Source organism: Rhinatrema bivittatum, chromosome 3, assembly GCF_901001135.1.
Source record: "Rhinatrema bivittatum chromosome 3, aRhiBiv1.1, whole genome shotgun sequence".
In the NCBI taxonomy this organism is placed as follows: domain Eukaryota; kingdom Metazoa; phylum Chordata; class Amphibia; order Gymnophiona; family Rhinatrematidae; genus Rhinatrema; species Rhinatrema bivittatum.
In genome coordinates, this window is record NC_042617.1 from 145,235,902 (window position 1) to 145,256,771 (window position 20,870).

The 20,870-nt window shown below is 42.8% G+C and overlaps 1 long non-coding RNA gene across 1 annotated transcript; it reads right to left on the bottom strand.

Moving 5' to 3' along the window:
• Positions 1-1,150: 1,150 nt before the first annotated feature.
• Positions 1,151-18,774, bottom strand: LOC115088704. The gene is made up of 3 exons (XR_003855827.1): positions 18,641-18,774; positions 6,003-6,251; positions 1,151-1,236 (listed from the first exon to the last, which is right to left on the bottom strand). It is a non-coding gene; the product is annotated as an uncharacterized LOC115088704 (long non-coding RNA).
• Between the last annotated feature and the right edge of the window lie 2,096 nt (positions 18,775-20,870).

Here is a 20,870-nt window from a genome sequence, read left to right on the forward strand (position 1 = left end):
AATTGTTTCACAAGCTGAAGGAAACATTTTTTTTTTTTTTACAGATTCCAAACATTATGATACTCATAAGTTGCCCTTTTTCAACCTTAAACCTTCTCAGTCGTGGCCTTGCTTTCTTGACTCAAAGCCTAAAGTGAGGAAGGAAAACTGCCAGAGGGGCAGTCCAAGGCCAGTAGCCTGATCTAAAGGAAAACCCTTTTGTTGTTTGAAGAGCAGCAGCCTAGCTACACAAAACTCTACATGAAAACATAGCCAAAAGATGAGAATGGCTCTCTCTCCTTTCCTACCACTTTCAAAAGTTAAATTAACCATGCTGTTTCTTGCTTCTGCTACTAATGGACCCAGTGGATAGAAAAGATGCTGAGAAAATGAGGAAATAGGGCCGTGAAAGGGGGGAATGAGGGTAGTGTTAGGAGAATGAACAGAAAAGAGAGAAAGAATACCCGAAGAAAGGAAAAAAAAAAGGCGAGAAGGATTGAAAGGCAAAATAAGAAATGAGAGCTGGCCAGAGAGGTTAAGTGGGAAGGGAAAATGAAGTAGGATAAGAACAAGAACCAGGAGGCATGAGAAAGGGAAGAGATGATGAAAATGAAGATAGGATTTAAAGAGGTTGAAAGGAAGGTAAGAGAGGGAAGGGTGTTGAATAAGGATGGAGGAGAGAGAGGGAGGAGGGGAGAGAGCTAGGCTTTGAAGGTGAAGAAAGAGAAGGATAGGAGGACTGAGGGGAATATAAGGAAGATAGAACATAAAAGTGGGAGTGGGCGAAAAAACTGACAGGATGAGGGAGTGAGGAGAGAGAGACACAGGAGAGAAAGATAAGAAGAAACGACAACGAAGGTGGTGGAAATGGATGCTGGTCACGAAAAAGGTTATATGAATATAGGAGGAATAGAAAAGGCCTGTATGAGAATTTGAGAGAGAAAGGGATGGAGAGAAAGAAATATTTATGGGATAACAATCAGTGAATACGATTAATATGGGGAAAGAGTGACTGAGCTAAAATGAGAGTCCATTAGGAGATCTATGAATATCTATGAATCAGTATGCCTTTATTATTAGTCAGAACTAAACAATAATAGAAAAAAATATTCATTGTAGCCATCCTCAAACTCAGGGCACCCTCCCCTAGCATATAATATACAGTATTTCCCTTCATTTTGCTCTGTTAGGGCCTTCAGCGTTCTTCCTTCTTTGGTGTCCATAGCTTGGCCATTATGGTTTCCCGGAAAGTTATTCCTAAAATAGACAAAATACATAACAATAATTCACCAAAATTAACATGCAACAGTTGTTTGGCTGCACAGTAAATGTAGCACACACACACACACACTGAATGTACTTGTTTGCCTCTAATTGTGTTTTAATGTAACATTATTATCTTGCTCAATTGGATATACTTGTTCTTCAAAGTCTGCTTTCAAAAATTGTGTTGAATGAGTGTTTTGTCTCAAATTTCCCACGGCCATACTTAGTAAATACTTAATAAATTATCAAGAAGGAATGGAAAATCACCCTCACAAAGCTTGCTGTCACACTAAAATTAAATTTGCCGTTGACCCCACTACCAGCACAGTCATGCATATGCAGCTTGTCACGTAGGCGGCGGCGAAATCCATTTCGATGAAGAAAATCGAAACTGACTGTCTCGCCTGCGCTATTCAGCCAACATGCCCACGAACAAAATTAGGTATGCATGTGGCTTTTTATTCTGAAATCATTTGAAAATGCCTCTCTCTTGGGTCAGGGAGGAAAGAGACACCTTCACGGACTGTTGATTTCGCCTCGGCAAAACTTTGCAACAGCCCATCAGACAAAAAGCGGGGGCCCGATGCAGGTACCTTAACCAAGATCCCATCTGCGAGGTCACTGGGATATTTCAGATAAACTTTTCAACTCTCATTAGTTTGGCAGTTCCCTTATCTTTTGTAACTTTTGTGGCAGCAGTTCCTGGGTAAAAGCATCTCAGTCGGGTGACACTTTCTAGCCATAGGTCAGTCTGCAGTAATGGTTCACCGAGAACATAATGTCCTTTGCACTTTCAGGCAGTACATGTGTGAATTAAACCTTTCTATTGTGAAATTTCTGCTTTCAGCCCTGTAATAGTCCAGCTTTAGCAAAGCAAATCTCATTATTTATAATAGGCTGCAATTAAGCCTCCAAGCTGTTGATCACAATTATTTGAAACAGTTAGAGAACATCATCAAGGAAGGAGAATGACTTCTCCCTTTGAAATTAACAGAAGAGTGTAAACCATGGACTATGCATTTAAAAGGATGGGATTTTAGTCCTTTGTATAATAGTGCATTCATTATTTTTTATCATTCCCTATTAAGAACATAATTATCATATTGCATTGGTACATAGGTTAGCATCTCTACTGGCTATGCTCATACATTTGTTCAATATCTTTCCAAGGTGAATTCTTCCATGGCTGCTTATTTAGATTCTAAGTTTAGGCTGTAGGACTGTAGACCATTGAACTCCAAATCTGGTCCTCAAGGGCTGCAAGCCAGTCTGGATTTCAAGATTTCCACAACTATGCATGAGATATATTTGCTTACAAAAAAGGCAGGCATATTCTTTCTGGAAATCCTGAAAACCAGACTGGTTTGCGGCCTTCGATGATCGGATTTAGGGACCCTGTTATAGAGCAAAAAGATAAGACTTGGCAATAAATATTGATGTCCACAGAGATTTCAGCTAGTTCACGTGCTAATTATTTAATAAATTACTTGTGTAGCAATGGTCCCCCGTCACGGACCGTGTTTCGTAAACTGCATTGGGAGGGAGCCAGTCATGTCTGCACAGCATACCACTGAATGGATAACTGTCCAGGATCATCATACTACCACCATTGCTACACAAGTTATTAATTAAATAATTAACACATAAACTATCTGAGATCTGTGTGGCCATCAATATTTATTGCCAAGTCTTATCTTTTTTATTCTATTGTTATGGTGATTTGGCTTTCCACCTACCTTTTATACACCTTGACCTTGCAAAATTATAATAATTTGCCATGTTTAAAATGGTAAGCATTGCTTGAAAGCATTGTAAATACAGTTAGCATACTGAATTATTTCACCTAGCATCTACTATATCACTGTTCCACATTATGTTTGGATACCTTATTACATTTTGGGGAATTTAGAATTTTCCTAAATCATTTTCAGTACAGTCTTGACAATCAAATAGAGAAAACTATTGTTCCCCTTGTCAAAATATATTTTCTGAGGATGCTGGCTTAGGAAAAGACACATTTACAACAGAAGGGATATGAAAAACACCATCAAATGAATCAACAATATTGGTTGGACTATCATGACTTAAGACAGAACCCATTATCTTTCCCCTGTTTTCTATTTCTGTTGAAAACATTGCCATCATCAGTCCTCTCATCTCCTAACCTTAGGGTCATCTTTTACTCCTCTCTCTCTTTCTCTACACATATCCAAAGCACTGCTAAAATGTGTCATTTCTTTCTTTATAACATTACCTATAACTGCCCCTTCCTTTCTGAACATGCTACCAGAACCCTTATCCACTCTCTCTTCACCTCCCGCTTAGACTACTGCAATGTGCTCCTCACAGGTCTCCCAGTGAACCATCTCTCTCCACTACAGTCTATCCTAAATTCAGCTGCGTGACTTGTCTTTCACTAATGCCGTTTCACTCAATCAAACCCCTGTTTTCAAGTCATTACATTGGCTCCCTAGCCATTTCTACATAGAATTTAAGTTCTTCTTACTCATCTACAAGAGCCTTCAGTCTGCAGCTCCTCACTACCTCTCTTCTCTTATCTCTCTCTACACCCCTCCTCATGTACTCTGCTCATCAGGTAAATCACTCCTATCTATGTCCTTCTCTCCTACCGCCAATTTCTGACTCCGCGATTTCCACCTGGCTGCATGGTATGCTTGAAATAGTCTTCCTGAATTGGTGCGTCATGTTCCCTTTCTGGCCTTATTCAAATCCAGTCTAAACACGCACCTTCTTGAGACTACTGTTAAAGCATAACACCTGATTCTCCCACTCACAGCCTCAAGATTTTAACAATTTTCTTAATAAATATGTAGATCCATACTGAAATGCTTTTTTTCAGCAAAGTTCAGGACTTAGCAGGACTAGCTGCAGGATTTAAATATCCTGTCGTGTTGACTGCTGAGGATTTATATGTATGTGTATGAACTATATATATGACTGCTGAGGATTAATATGTATTTATATGAACTAGATTATGTATTTGCTATGGTATTAACCTAGAATGTGACTGTTGACCCACAATATGTGATTGTTGTCCAAGAATATGAATACCAATAATATAAACTGTTGTGATCTTCTTTTGGAATGACGGTATATAAAACGCTTAAATAAATAAATAAAATATTTATTCGGGTAAATTTTTAGCCGGATAACTTACCCACATAAATTGGAGGCATTCCGGGTTGGAGCTAACTGATCCAGATAACACTGATATTCAGCTTTTTCTGGATAACTTGGTTTTAAATGGGTATATACAGCAGTGCAGCTGTATAGCTGAATATCCAGTTGTCTGGATAGGTTTATCTGCGTAATGTACCTGGACAGCCCATAGCTAGATATTAACCTCAGAATTCCAAAAGTCTCATAATTTGAGTATGTTTGTACTGATTAGATTGTAAGTTCTATGTTAAAAGGACAGTCTCGTATTTGTATATGTACAGTGCTGTGTACATCAAGTAGTGCTTTAGAAGTGACAAATAGCAGTAGGATGACTTCAAGTTCTTTTTATCTTCCATGGAATTTATTTAGAAACGGAAGTCAGCAAACAAGCTACAGGTAATACCATTTTATGGGGCTAACCTAACCCACTTGTGACTTGCTGTCAAGAGTGCAGTATACTTCTGTCTGCTCAGTGTCGTTTATTCAGTATTTCTGTATTTATAACTACATTGCATGTTTCTAGGAAGGCACATAAAATCAGTCCATGCATATGCTGAACATTAAACCAGGAAAAAGGTCAAATGCAATGGTAAGGACTTTGTTAACTTACCACTTACAAGAACTCCTGCTAAGGATCATTTGATGCATAATTATAGGAGTATGTTTCTCTGCATCCTAAGAAACCAGTTGTAGGCTGTACTACTTTTACTTCCAAGACACCCGCTATGCAATAAAATGATAAAGGGAAGGTATTTCTAAGAGCAAAATCTTTCCATTCTGCAATGAAATTACTTGAGCTGTATAATTGTCAATCTTTCAGAGAAACATTTGAAGCTACGCATTGGTTTTAATGTCATTAATGTGTACTGAGAAATAGATGACCTGCGCTTCTGTTGCACTCATAATTTCTAAGGTTTATACAGTTATGCAAACAGTTTTAGCAGGTCAAATCGATCCAAATTCTGTTTGACCTCTGGAGGAAGAATAGTGGAAAAATCCTGTAAAGCAACTGTCACAGAAGCAGATATGCAGAAGATATTTGGCAAAAAAAAAAAAAAAGTTATTCATCATAGCCCAGAAAAAGCTATTTCGGGCATACAGAAGGAGTAACACCCTCCACCCTAACCACAGATCTGCTCACAAACATGCATTCATTCAAACACACACGCACATTCTGTTTGCCTTTGGCAGTCCTCAAACCAAATGTACATAGTCCTGCATGAAACCGATGTAAGCTGAGGTCAGCATTATGCTGCGCTTGCATAGCTTCCATTACTTGCTGTGGGAGCAAGCTTGACAGTGTTAGAACTGTTTTACTTGGGAAAAAAAGCCTATTCTTTCACTCTATCACATATCCCCCAAAACATTCTGAACAACATTTCCATAACTGTAAAGAATGCCTAAACTTTCCCACGCAAAACCTTTTTTCACATTTAGACTTTATAACAGCTAGAAACACACAGTGCGAGGAGGAAGTGATACCATCTTCCAGGATGGGAGCTTGAATTGATTGCTCCAGCCAGATGCTAATTATCGTGTTAACAAAGCATATTCAGCAAACTTTAATTAGCGCTTACCGCATTCTGGTGATTGGGTTGACTTGGTAGTGATGGCGACTCATCGAAAAACGGTGGATTCACAGAGATTTTTCAATGCGAGTTGCATGTCAGAAAAGCATGTGAGCAGGCCTTCTCTAACTCCAAACCAAACAGCGTGTGGAGGAGAAAGATGGTTTGGCAGAGCAAGCAATCTCACAGGTACATTTGAAAGGCTGGTTCCGTGATCTCAGAAAAGTCATACTGGCCGATACAAAGGAAATTTTGGATCTAATGTCGGAAATGAAGGAAGAGGTAACATATAGTAACATACTAACATAGTAATGACTGCAGATAAGGACCAAATGGTCCATCCAGTCTGCCCATCAAACTACTTATGGTAGTATCTGCCGCACTGTGCAAGTCTCCCCCATATTTCTCTTAAGGGTAGCAACTTCTGCTCCGTGCAGTTATTTCGAAACCTTAAGATAATCCATAAAAAATTGAATCCTTGCAACATTTTTACTGGGTGATGACCCTTCTTGAAAATTCAGATAGTGCTGACGTGTTTTGCTTATGGACTTGGCCTTAGAAGCAGACTGATTTTTCACTTATATCTGCGTATCAGGACCCCAGACCATAAAAGTCAGGGTCCGTGTTGTTGTAGTCTGAATCCAATTCCTCTCCCCCCCCCCCCCCCACAACCATCACTGTCAAAGCGGAGAGTGATTTTGTAGTTGCATCAAAAGCTTATTTGTTAAGGGTAATAATCCTTGCCTTCTGTTAAGGGTACTAATTGCTGCATGCATGTTACCCCCATGCTTATCAGTTCCTCAGGGGCCCTCATTGGTTGTTGAATGAATCCAATTCCCTTTTTCCCCCTGCTGTTGAAGAGGAGAGCAATATTTCAGTTGCATCAAAAGTATCAAGGCTTCTTGGTTGAGGGTAGTAACCACTGCAACAGCAAGTTACCCCTGTGCACCCTTTTCTTCATTTCTATCCTCTAGCCTTTAGGGATCTACAGTGTTTGAATTCTTTGACTGTTTTCATCTTCACTACCTCCTCCGAAAGGGCTTTCAAGGTATCCACCATTTTTATTTATTTATTTAAAAACTCTTCTATACCATCGTTAAGTTAATTCACCATCACAACGGTTTACAGAAAGGAACAATAAGGAAAAACTATAATTGGTATAGATTACAAATTATACATGTGCCAACAAAGAACGGTAACATATTTTAATAAGAAAGGACTATGTGTTAATTAAGGCTTATATGTCGGTTTAAAAACTGTCAAGCGGTTCAAATCTAGTGTTAATATGCAATTGGAGATATTAGAGGAAAAAAACTGATTACTTGGTGCATCCATATCTTTCAACTGTTTTCCTCCTTCTCTTTGTCTTTATAAAAGGCTTGTTTAAAAAGCCAGGTTTTCAGACTAGTTTTAAATAGTTTCAAATTTCTCTGCAGCCTTATTTCGAGTGGCATGGAGTTCCATAGAACAGATCCAGCCAGCGACAGTGCTCTCTCCCTTACCTGAGTGAGATGTGCTGATTTAACAGAAGGAATAGTTAGTAGAGCTTTATTAGCAGATCTAAGGTTTCTGTGTGGTACATGTGTGGTACATGTACGCGCAGTGCTGTGTTAAGCCAGTCGGCCTTTTCATCATGGATTAGTTTATGAATTATACACAGTGCTTTGTATTGTATTCTTTGTTCAATTGGAAGCCAGTGTAGTTCAGCAAGTGTACCTATGATGTGGTCTCTTTTCTTTTTGCCTGTCAAAATTCTAGCAGTGGAATTTTGCAATATTTGGAGTGGTCTAATAGTAATTTGAGGTAGTCCTAATAGCAGAGAGTTACAGTAGTCTGTGCTCGCGAATATCATTGCAAAAATTATTCAGTGTTAGCAGGGGTTTCAGTCTTCTAAGGACCATTAGTTTGGCGTAACCTTCTTTTAATTTCTGTGAAATATGTTGTTTCATGTTAAGCTCAGGGTCAATTATTACCCCTAGATTCCGTACTTTTATTGCTAACTCTAAGGTTTGATTATTTTTTATTGCGATTGTAGGTTGTGTAGGGTGTATATTTTTTCGTTCTAGGTGTAAGAATTCAGTTTTATCAATGTTTATTACCAGCTCCATTTGGTTTAGGAGTTGTTTGATTATTTCAAGATACATATTAGCCAGTTTCATTGTTTCTTCGATTGTGTTTATGATGGGTAATCGTAGTTGTATGTCATCCACGTATATGTAGTATATTATTCCAAGTCCAGCGAGTAGGTGACATACTAGGAGGAGGTAAATGTTAAAGAGTGTTGCGGACAGGGCTGAACCCTGTGGGACTCCTGTTTGTAGTTTAACTTTGTCTGATAGTGTGTTTTTGATTTGTATGTGGAAAAATCTGTTGTTTAAGTATGACTCAAACCAGTTTATTGTTTTGTTATTGAGTCCTATTTCCTTTAGTCTATTAATTAGTATTTTGTGATATACAGTGTCAAATGCTGCAGAGAGATGCAATAGAATCAGAATGTAATGTGTTCCTGTATCAAAGCCTCTTAAGATATTGTCTGATAAAGCTAGTAATAATGTCTCAGTACTGTAGTGTTTGCGGAAACCATGTTGTGCAGGATATAATATGTTACTTTCTAAGTCGTTTGATAGTTGTTTTTGAACTGTTTTTTCAATTAGTTTGGCTATTAGGGGTAAGTTGGAGACTGGTCTATAGTTGCTCAGATTTAGGGGGGTCAAGATTCTTTTTCTTAAAGATTGGCTTGATTATGGCTCCTTTCAGGATATCCAGCATTGATCCTTCATCTAGGGAAAGGTTGATGATCTTAGTTAATGTTGGAGCTACTGTGTTGGCTAGTTTTTAAAATTCCATTATGGGTATGGTGTCAATTGAGTGAGGAGCAGGGTTCAGTTTTTTTTATCATGTTCTCGACTTCAATGTGTGATATCTCTGAGAGAGGAGAGGATCATCTTGCTGTTGGCTGAAAGGAATCAGTAAGTTTTTGCTTGGGACATTGTCTTTTTCAAAAGTATTGGGGCAAAGTTAACTATTTGGGAATATTATTTAGTGTGTTTGTGTGTTTGTGCTTTTAATAGTCAGTAAGGCAGCGAATAAACTGTATTTTTAAATGGTCAGTCAGTAAGGCAGCTAGTAAGCAGTAGTTAGTGTGTTTATTTTTAAAAGTCTGTAAGGCAACTAGTAAGCAGAACTGAGTGTTTGTATTTAAAAATACAAATAAAAAACAAACTTTGAAATGTTTGTATGCTAATGCCAGAAGTCTAACAAGTAAGATGGGAGAATTAGAATGTATAGCAGTGAATGATGACATAGACTTAACTGGCATCTCAGAGACAAGGTGGAAGGAGGATAACCAATGGGTTATCCTCCTTCCATGCTATACCGGGGTACAAATTATATTGCAATGACAGAGAGGAGCACCCGGGAGGTGGTGTGGTGCTTTATGTCCTGGATGGCATAGGGTCCAATAGGATAAACATCCTGCATGAGACTAAATGCAAAATTGAATCTTTATGGGTAGAAATCCCTTGTGTATCGGGGAAGACTATAGTAATAGGAGTATACTACCGTCCACCTGGTCAAGATGGTGAGATGGACAGTGAAATGCTAAGAGAAATTAGGGAAGCTAACCAAATTGGTAGTGCAGTAATAATGGGAGACTTCAATTACTCCAATATTGACTGGGTAAATGTATCATCGGGAAACGCTAGAGAGATAACGTTCCTGGATGGAATAAATGATAGCTTTATGGAGCAATTGGTTCAGGAACCAACGAGAGAGGGAGCAATTTTACATCTAATTCTCAGTAGAGCTGTAACGGTGGTGGGGCCACTTGGCAATAGTGATCATAATATGATCAAATTTGAATTAATGACTGGAAGAGGAACAGTATGCAAATCCACAGCTCTCGTGCTAAACTTTCAAAAGGGAAACTTTGATAAAATGAGAAAAATTGTTAGGAAAAAACTGAAAGGAGCAGCTACAGAAGTAAAAAGTGTGCAAGAGGTGTGGTCATTGTTAAAAAATACCATTCTAGAAGCACAGTCCAGATGTATTCCACACATTAAGAAAGGTGGAAAGAAGGTAAAAGGGGTTAAAAGGGGAGGTGAAAGAAGCTATTTTAGCCAAAAGATCTTCATTCAAAAATTGGAAGAAGGATCCAACAGAAGAAAACAGGATAATGCATAAACATTGGCAAGTTAAATGTAAGACATTGATAAGACAGGCTAAGAGAGAATTTGAAAAAAAGTTGGCCGTAGAGGCAAAAACTCACAGTAAAAGCTTTAAATATATCCGAAGCAGAAAGCCTGTGAGGGAGTCAGTTGGACCATTAGATGATCGAGGGGTTAAAGGGGCACTTAGAGAAGATAAGGCCATCGCAGAAAAATTAAATGATTTCTTTGCTTCGGTGTTTACTGAAGAGGATTTTTGGGGGGTACCCGTAATGGAGAAGGTTTTCATGGGTAATTATTCAGACGGACTGAATCAAATCACGGTGAAGCTAGAAGATGTAGTAGACCTGTTTGACAAACTGAAGAGTAGTAAATCACCTGAACCAGATGGTATATACGTATACACCCCAGAGTTCTGAAGGAACTAAAAAATGAAATTTCAGACCTACTAGTAAAAATTTGTAACCTATCATTAAAATCATCCATTGTACCTGAAGACTAGAGGATAGCAAATGTAACCCCAATATTTAAAAAGGGCTCCAGGGGTGATCCGGGAAACTACAGACCAATTAGCCTGACTTCAGTGCCAGGAAAAATAGTGGAAAATGTTCTAAACATCAAAATCACAGAACATATAGAAAGACATGGTTTAGGGGGCGGAACCAAGATGGCCGCGCGGTAACGCTGCTCGGCGTCAGCCCTGAGGCTCAACTTCAAAAAATTCTTGCGAATTCTTTTCTTTTTCGATGGGTAGGAAGCGAAAGCCGAGGGGGGAGCCTTACCCTGCGGCCCCCCCCAACGACAGTTCCTACCGGGCCTATGGACGCTCACGTCTTGCGGGGAGAACGAATGGGAGCTCAGCTGCTGGAGAGTGGGGGAGGGGAAGAAGAGCTCCCCTCTCTCCCTGGCTATCTCCTTTTAGTCCCGTTGAGGGAACTCCACCTGGGAACCCTGCTGCAGGGAGGAGCACTACCGGAGAGGCAGGAGCGATGCCAAACCAAAGTGTTGGAGCACCGAGCCTGGTTACATCGGAATTGCAAGCCCTACAGGGAGCCTGGTTACATCGGGGCAGCCAGGTGAAGGTGGAAGCAATTCGAACGGAGAATCCATTACTCAGTCGGAAAACATCAATCAGATTTTGACTGTGGTAAGACCTGCTATTTTTTCCTTGGAAACTATTTGGGAAACAATTGTGGAAATGAAGATTTCTATATAAACTGTACTGCAACCAATGTGTGCTAATGTAAAGCAATTGGAAGAAAAGGTTGAGGCTTTGCCTCAAAACCATTCAAATTTGGATCAACAAATAATGGCAAATAGAGATCAAATAAAAGGGCTCCAACAGGTGCAAGCCTTAATGTTAAAAAGAGAAGAAGATAACAGCTATTAAAAAAGAGAACTTGGAGAATCAAATGAAAAACCATAACCTGAGGTTTGTAAATTTCCCGCAAATACCACTGCGTTCCCCAAGAGAGACTTTTAAGAGATACCTACGGGAAGTTCTGCAAATTGAGGAGACAGCAATACCACCTCTTTCAAAGATTTTTATTTGCCAAGAACGGGAAATGTAAGGGGGCAGGGAGAGATCCCTACTTCAGAAACTCAGAGAAGAGATTCTCCTCTGGATATTTTGGCAATTCTTGAGACATCAGACTCTGATCAAGCAATTCCTGCGACCTTAATAATAACATTAGCGCTGGAACCTGATAGAGTGGCTTCTTAAGATGTGTATAAGGCATAGAAATGTAGTATTCCTTGGTTGCAGGATTAGAGTTTTCCCTGATGTCTCCAAGGACACTCAGAAAAGGAGGAAAACTTTCCTTCTTATGAAACCTCAAGTGTTGTCAATTGGTGGAGCTTTCTTAAAATTTCCATGTAAATGCATAGTCAAATATGCGAGTAATACATATATATTTTTTGAGCCTCCCCAACCGACCCAATTTCTGATTGGGAAAACTCCCACTGTGTCTGGAGAACCCGGTATTATTGCTCCCAGTCCCTCTTAAAAGTAAAATGTTCTCCCATAGATACCGTGCACATATGTTGATGCTAAATTTATTTCCTTTGAGGTTGTATAATCCCTTCCCCCCATATTCAGTGGACTTAATATTAAGGGAATATGTTAACAATAATACCTTAAATGTTTTTCTTTTTCCTGTGAATGTTTATTCTGAGATTATTCTCTATGGGGTAGATTTTAAAAGAAGCGCGATCAGCCTACTTTTGCTTGCACATCAGACTCAAGCAAAAGTACGCTGGATTTTAGTAGATACGCGCGGAGCCGCGCGTATCCACTAAAATCCTGGATCGGCGCGCGCAAGGCTATCGATTTTGTATAGCCTGCGCGCGCCGAGCCGCGCTGCCTCCCCCCGTTCCCTCCAAGGCCGCTCCGAAATCGGAGCGGCCTCGGAGGGAACTTTCCTTTGCCCTCCCCTCACCTTACCCTCCCTTCCCCTACCTAACCCACCCACCCGGCCCTGTCTACACCCCCCCTTACCTTTGTCGGGGGATTTACGCCTCCCGGAGGGAGACGTAAATCCCCGCGCGCCAGCGGGCCTGCTGCGCGCCGGGCCGCGACCTGGGGGCGGGTACGGAGGGAGCGGCCACGCCCCCGGGCCGTAGCCACGCCCCGTACCCGCCCCCAAAACGCTGCCGACACGCCCCCGCAACGCCGCGCGCTTCGGCCCCGCCCCCCGACACGCCCCCCTCCGAGAACCCCGGGACGTACGCGAGTCCCGGGGCTCTGCGCGCGCCGGGAGGCCTATGTAAAATAGGCTTCCCGGCGCGCAGGGCCCTGCTCGCGTAAATCCGCCCGGTTTTGGGCGGATTTACGCGAGCAGGGCTCTGAAAATCCGCCCCTATATTTTCATTACAAGATGTTTATCTTGTTTAATTATGTTAAAAATCAATAAAGAAAAAAGAAAAAAAAAGAAAAAAAGAAAGACATGGTTTAATGGAACAAAGTCAGCATGGCTTTACCCAAGGCAAGTCTTGCCTCACAAATCTGCTTCACTTTTTTGAAGGAGTTAATAAACATGTGGATAAAGGTGAACCGGTAGATGTAGTATACTTGGATTTTGAGAAGGCGTTTGACAAAGTTCCTCATGAGAGGCTTCTAGGAAAAGTAAAAAGTCATGGGATAGGTGGCGATGTCCTTTCGTGGATTGCAAACTGGCTAAAAGACAGGAAACAGAGAGAAAGATTAAATGGACAATTTTCTCAGTGGAAGGGAGTGGGCAGTGGAGTGACTCAGGGATCTGTATTGGGACCCTTACCTTTCAATATAGTTATAAATGATCTGGAAAGAAATACGATGAGTGAGATAATCAAATCTGCAGATGATACAAAATTGTTCAGAGTAGTTAAATCACAAGCAGATTGTGATAAATTGCAGGAAGACCTTGTGAGACTGGAAAATTGGGCATCAAAATGGCAGATGAAATTTTGCGCAAAATGGCGCCGGCTGTACGGCAACACGATTCGACTGCAGGAGGTCGTTCTGGACCCCCGCTGGACTTTTGGCAAGTCTTGTGGGGGTCAGGAGGCCCCCCAAGCTGGCCAAAAGTCCCTGGGGGTCCAGCGGGGGTCCGGGAGCGATCTCCTACGCTCCTGCCGTCGGGGACAAAAAACCAAAATGGCGCCGGCGCTACCTTTGCCCTGTCATATGACAGGTCAAAGGTAGCGCCGGCGCCATTTCTACAACGCACAGGAGGTCCGAGAGTAAAAGATCGCACCGGGACCCTTCCTCTCGACCCCAGGTAATTTAAGGCATTTTGGGGGGGTTCGGGAGGGTGGGGGATTTATTTTAAAGGGTCGGGGTGGGTTTTAGGGATGTTTTAGTGTGCCGGTTTTCGATTTACATGATTTACACGATTTACACGATATTTAAAAAACCCAAACTGCGACGATCCGATTCCCTCCCCCTCCCAGCCGAAATTGATCGTTAAGACGATCGATCACACGATTCACATCTCTAATAGTTACACAATGTTAGGTTCCATATTAGGTGCTACAACCCAAGAAAGAGATCTAGGCATCATAGTGGATAACACATTGAAATTGTCGGTTCGATGTGCTGCGGCAGTCAAAAAAGCAAACAGAATGCTGGGAATTATTAGACAGGGAATGGTAAATAAAATGGAAAATGTCATAATGCCTCTGTATCGCTCCATGGTGAGACCGCACCTTGAATCCTGTGTACAATTCTGGTCGCCGCATCTCAAAAAATATATAATTGCAATGGAGAAGGTACAGAGAAGGGCTACCAAAATGATAAGGGGAATGGAACAAGTCCCCTATGAGGAAAGACTAAAGAGGTTAGGACTTTTCAGCTTGGAGAAGAGACGGCCGAGGGGGAATATGATAGAGGTGTTTAAAATTATGAGAGGTCTAGAACGGGTAGATGTGAATCTATTATTTACTCTTTCGGATAATAGAAAGACTAGGGGGCACTCCATGAAGTTAGCATATGGCACATTTAAAACTAATCGGAGAAAGTTCTTTATTACTCAACGCACAATTAAATTCTGGAATTTGTTGCCAGAGGATGTGGTTAGTGCAGTTAGTATAGCTGTGTTTAAAAAAGGATTGGATAAGTTCTTGGAGGAGAAGTCCATTACCTGCTATTAATTAAATTGACTTAGAAAATAGCCACTGCTATTACTAGCAACGGTAACATGGAATAGACTTAGTTTTTGGGTACTTGGCAGGTTCTTATGGCCTGGATTGGCCTCTGTTGGAAACAGGATGCTGAGCTTGATGGACCCTTGGTCTGACCCAGTATGGCATGTTCTTATGTTCTAAACTCTGATCTCTTCAAACTCTCTGTTGGTTCTGTGTCATCCCCTCTGGAATTTTATTTCTACTGATTTCTTTCCAAGGGAAAAGGTTTGAAGTTCGTGATTCATTAAAACCTATCAGGAATTTGAAGGTCTTATCAAATCTCCCCTTCCAGAGTATATATGTTACGATCCTGTCCACGGACCCCATCCCGCGGACAGTCTCTCATCTCTCTCCTCTCTCTGCCGGGCCCAGCGCTGCCACTCCTCTTTGCTGCCATGGGCCACTGCCTGCACTCCTGTGTGCAGTCTGCTGCTGCTCCCTCCTGCGTGGCTGAAGCCACGCCGCCAACTCCTCCTACGGGGAATTCCCCTGCCAGGATTCCCTCCTTCTCCATGGCCGAATGCAGCCGCCGGAGTCCAGGGCCGGACCCTGCCCCAGCGTAACTCCTCTTCAGGGGCAGGAGCTGCCGCCGTCCTTCACCTTCCTCCATGACATTGCTGCAGGCCTAGCTCCTCCCATATTCCTTCAGGGCTCCCTCTAGGGGCTGGCCGCGTGGCTTTCTTCCCTTCTTAAAGGGCCAGAGACAGGAAGCACTCCGGTGCCCTCCAGATGACGTCTTCAGGGCTCTTCCTGGTCCTGCCCTATATAAAGGCCCTGCTTCAGTTCCTCAGGGCCTTTGGATGGAGTTACACCCTTTGCGTGCCCCTAGTGCCTCCTCATCAGCAGGCACCCGGGAGAGGTGCTCAGCCACAGCTTAGGAAAATAGACGCTCATTAATTGAGTGCCCCTTTTCCTAACCTGAACGCTGGCACCCTTTTTTTTTTAAATATTGTTTTGGGAGACATTTCTAATTTTTTAGTTCCCCGACTTAATATCGCCACTATATTAATTTGGAGGAAGTACAGAAAAGCAGTATTTTCTGCTTTTCTGTACACATTTTGGCGAGTAAAAACGTGCGCATCAGGCACTCTTTTTTTTTTTTTTTTTTTGCATCAGGGGGAATAGATAATAGTCTCATCAACATGCATTTCAATATGATGAGTGCTAATACAAATGGACGTGACATGCTAATCCCCGTTTTGTATCGGGGGTTATGGATGCTCGTCCACAACACGCGTCCAATGGTGCGTTGAGCCATGAGCTGCGGCCAGCATACGATATTGTATCAGCCTGAATGTGTCTTGGTCTTCAAGAATTAAAGACATCCAGGTTCCCAGTAATATGGGAGAGAGAAAACCATGTCTTCCCCAGATCACAGTAAAAAAAAACCATAGGACAAATAAATAAAGAGAACCAGCAACTGCCTATTAACATTGACATGGCTTCCACTCGCTGCCTCTCAAGAAGGTCCTTCACATATCCTAGTTATAGTCAGATCAAGTAACAAGAAATCCCCGATCAAGGACATTGTAATTGAACAAAACTTAAATTCATCTTAGAGATAAGTGAGGTGGCTGGATGAGGCATGTCTAGTAGGTTTCTCTATTATACACCAACCCAACCAGGGTTTACCTCACTTATATTATGTCATTGCTTTATTTTCCTATTTTAATCATTTTGTTTGCTGTATATTATACCATAATTTTATTTTGTTTGATCTTTTTTATGCTTTTCTGGCAGCTTTGTTAGTCTTACTTGATTTTGTTTGTACATTGCTTTGCTTTACAACTGTAATTAATTGTGATTTATCAAATAAAAATAAACATAAACATGGAGAGGGAGAGGGAGTGACTGTCCCCTTTTGAAATACATTCAAACTTTTCAGAGTCCCTCTTCCTCAGTTATCAGAATTGCAATGCTTATTAGTCCATCAAGGAGCTGAGAACTCAATAGGGCTCTTGCTAGTCTACCAAGCCCATCGTTACAACACATCATCCACACAAGTTACGAGAGTTTATCACAGACGTGACTTGAGATTCCCAAATTTAGGATTCTACTTACTAAGCCACAGTATTTTTTCCTAGAAAATACTGTGGGAGGCACTAAGCTGTGGTACTTGGTACCACAGTTTAGTAAATCCTGTGGTATTTTCCCTGGTGGTAAAACACCTAGAGGAAAAATACCATGGCTGGGACCCTCAACTGGCTTTCGCACGATGGCAGCCCTACAGCCTGGTGTTGCCATCATTTAAAGGGCTCAGGCTGTCATGGCGTACTGCTGGTATTCTGTCCCCAGGGACAGGTGCGGGGCTGGATGCTGGCTGAAGCAGGATAGGATTCAGCTATTTCTGCCTATATCAGTCCCTTTCCCCTTCAGACTGAGCTTTCATGTGATGTTGGCTGGCAGGTCTTATGCAGGAAGCAGATGCACATGCATGATACTGGAAGGCACCCACAAGACCAGGCTAGTAGGATGCTCATTAAAACTAGACAGACAAGGACACAAGACAGAACAGGACAGGACAGGACAAACAAAACAGGGCAAAATATGTGGCCTGAAAGTAGGACCAATGCAAGGCCTCAGAGTAGAGCCAGCACATCAATTCAGAACCAGAAAATATGACAACAGGAAATAAGACAGGGCTGGGACTATACGTTACGCATTCCTCTTTTCCCTTTTAATATAGGATATAAACAGGGCTTTTTTTCAGAGGGTACTTGCTAGTACTGAGTACCGGTAACTTTTTTCTTCCTCCTGCTTGATTTGCCCTGTGGTCCCTCAAAAACAACATACCTCCTGTATGTTTCTGAAAAGGCGGAATATAAATCAAATAAATAAATACATGCACCTTTCTTTTCCAGAAAGAAAGCATTGGATGGGTATAAGGTTTTTTAGCAACATTTATATTTTCTGAAACTATGCATAAGATATGCCATACTGGGTCAGACCATGGGTCCTTCAAGCCCAGTATCCTGTTTCCAACAGTGGCCAATCCAAGTCACAAGTACCTGGCAAGTACCCAAACATTAGATAGATCACAAGCTACTATTGCTTATTAATTACCCTAATAGCAGGTTATGGATTTATCCTCTAGGAACTTATCCAAACCTTTTTTAAACCCAGATACACTAACTGCTGAAATCGCATCCTCTGGTAACAAATTCCAGAACTTAACTATGCGCTGAGTGAAAAACAATTTATTTTGATTTGTTTTAAATGAGCTACTTGCTAACTTCATGGAGTGCCCCCTGGTCCTTCTATTATCTAAGAGTATGTTTTTCTTTAAACTGCCAAAAGTTGGTGATTGAGCAGGTAAAAGTTTTTAAACAAATAAACTAAAGAAAAGGAGAATTTTAGGAATGAATAAATGAAACATCTGTCCCTCACAAAGTTTATTTTATTTACCCAAGATACATCCTGAAATGGAATATATTGTTTTTAGTAATAATGTCACGGTTGAAATGAGATTGTGGTAGAAAATATATGGAGGGAAAAAAAATGATTATCCATTACTAAAACAATAATTTTGTCTAGGCGTAGAAAATGTAGATTGTGGCTGGATAATTTGTTTGTTCTGTTTCCCAAGGGTATCTAGACCTACTGAAACCTAACCTCCTCTCCTCACCCTGCCCACTCCATGACAGCTTATTACTTAGCACAAAGAGCACTTTCCCCCGGGGGTGTCCATAAGCAGTATTAGGACATGAAGCAGTTCTAGCTCACAGCAAAGGGTTGGGATTTGAGAGGAATGTGTGGGACTGGTACAGGAACAGATAGTGAAGTTGGTAAGCACTACAAAAATAAAGACATATACCCTACCTTATAGAATGGATCGTGCAGGTCCAATGTAATGTACAAGATATGTTAGTTGGCAGCTGGGGGAGGGGGAGATTAAGGCAGTATTTGATCTATCCAACTAAATGCTTTCAGACTAATAAGCTTCCCCACCTATGAAAAAGTAATAATAAATGTAAGGTGGTGCAGGCTAGTCCTGCGCCGCCGATCCTAACTAGGGCATAGGCGCGGGTAGGCGGAGGAGCAGGGTGGGGAAGGGGAGGAAGGGGGTCGTGCGGGAGAGCATCGGGGGTGCAACGGCCGGTGGCTGCAGCGCTTTGAATCGCTGCAATGCCATTGGCCGTTGCCACAGCAGCCGGTTGGTGACAAGGCAGATCCCCTGCCAGACGAACCCGGCCGGCTGCGGAGGAGGTCGTGCTTGCCGTTTGTCCTGTGTGCAGGCAAGTCGTTAAAAAAAAAAAACCAAACAAAAAAAACCCACTAAAGTAATTTCCTAGTTGGGGGCTTTAATACTGGTGTTTTCTCCCCAACGAGGGACTGCCTTCCTGTTTAGGCTCCCTCCCCTCCCCTCCCCCGCAGCGGCGGTGCCCGTTGCCCCCCATCCCCCGTTAAAAAAAATTATTATAGTTCTAACTATAATACAAACTGTCATAGCAGTGTAAGCATACATAATTTGATAACTGTACATTTCTATTGTTTTCTGAAGCCTAGGACAGTGTAAGCGGGAGATGTATCGTCATGGACGCTGCTGCGAGACCCAGCCTGAGGAGGCACGCACATCACAACCCTCTCAGAGGCGGGGTCGGATGCCAGTCCCCAGCGTGCCTCCTGCCCTCCCGGCCCTCCTTCTCCCCCCTGCCCTGGCCTTCCCCCCCTCCTCCCTCCCCCCCCCTTCTGCCTCTGGAGAGAGCGGCCCTGAAGTCGAGGCCCCCCTCTTCCCCATATGTCCATTCCAGCCCAGAAGCAGGTTTTTTTTCCCAGATATTTCCCTCAATGCTTCCGGTACAGTTTTAGATGAGACAGTCCATGTATCTCCTGTGGCTCCCTTACAGCCTAGGACTGTCCCCCCGTCGTTAATTCCGTTGGGCAAAGCAGACTCCTTTGAGGTAGTCTCAGTTTGCGGCCAGAGCAAAGGAAAGTCCCCAGCTATAAAGGCATCTGGCAGGGGGCGGGTTTTGGCCACATCGATGGGGCAAGATTACGAATTCTTGCCAGGGGAGTTGGCAGTGCAGAACTGTGATCCGCACTTGGGAAACAAGGCTCGCAGAGCGACGGGAAAAAGGAAAATGAATACAGGGGATCCAGAGGGTATCATATGGAGCCACACCGGTCTTGATGCGGGTAGGGGATCCCATAAGGGAAGGGGTAGGGATAGAGACGCCTCTAGAAGCACGGCTACGGATGGGTTGGGCAGGCGTCAGGGACCGCCTGAGGGATATCTTTTCAGTTTTCCAGGTCGTCAACAGGGAGGCACCCCCTCGTTCCCGTCGGCAGGTAAGGGTCAGTGGGGTTGGGAAGGTTTTGGTGGCTGGCCTATGTGGTACAGAGAAGCTGCTCCGGAGGGCAGGGGCAGGTCGGGAGAAGTTAGCAGGGACTGGGGGACTGGTGAGGGCACAGTTGATGGGATTACAGAAGGTGGTTTTTCCACAGATTCCAGAGGATGGGGTACAGGGGGATGAGTGGCCTGTGGGTCAAAGGGCAGTCTTGTGGCCTGTGTTTCTATGCCGACAGGTGCAGCGGACACAGCGTTTCGTGGAACGTCCCAGCAGGAAGCCTGGAGGGAACGGGCGGTTCTGTATCCTGATGAGGAATGGGAGCAGAGAGGCGCAACAGCGAGGGCAAGAGCACCAGAGGCCATGGGAGGGAATTTCTTGGGCCTAGGGACAGGTAAGTATGAGATTGCAGGGGAGTATAAGAGGAGGTGTAAGGGCAAAAAGAGGAAGGGAGCAAGGCATTCGAGTTCCGCGTCTGATTCCAGCTCGACTTCGTCGTCTTACACCTCCAGTGACTCAGGGGTGGGTAGGCGCGTAGGGGCAGGTGTGGGTCCAAGGCAGGACATGGGTCATCCAGCCCTGGCGTCGCTGACGGAACTGTGGGAGGAAGTCCCACGGAAGATGCGGAAGCGCATTCGTAAGCGCAAATATGTGAATATTTTCATATTGGAGGGTAGTCGGGGAGGAAGGAAGGATAAGAAGAAGAATAAGAAAAAGGGGAAGGATGGGGCTGGGGTACCTAAGGTGGCAAAGAATATTTT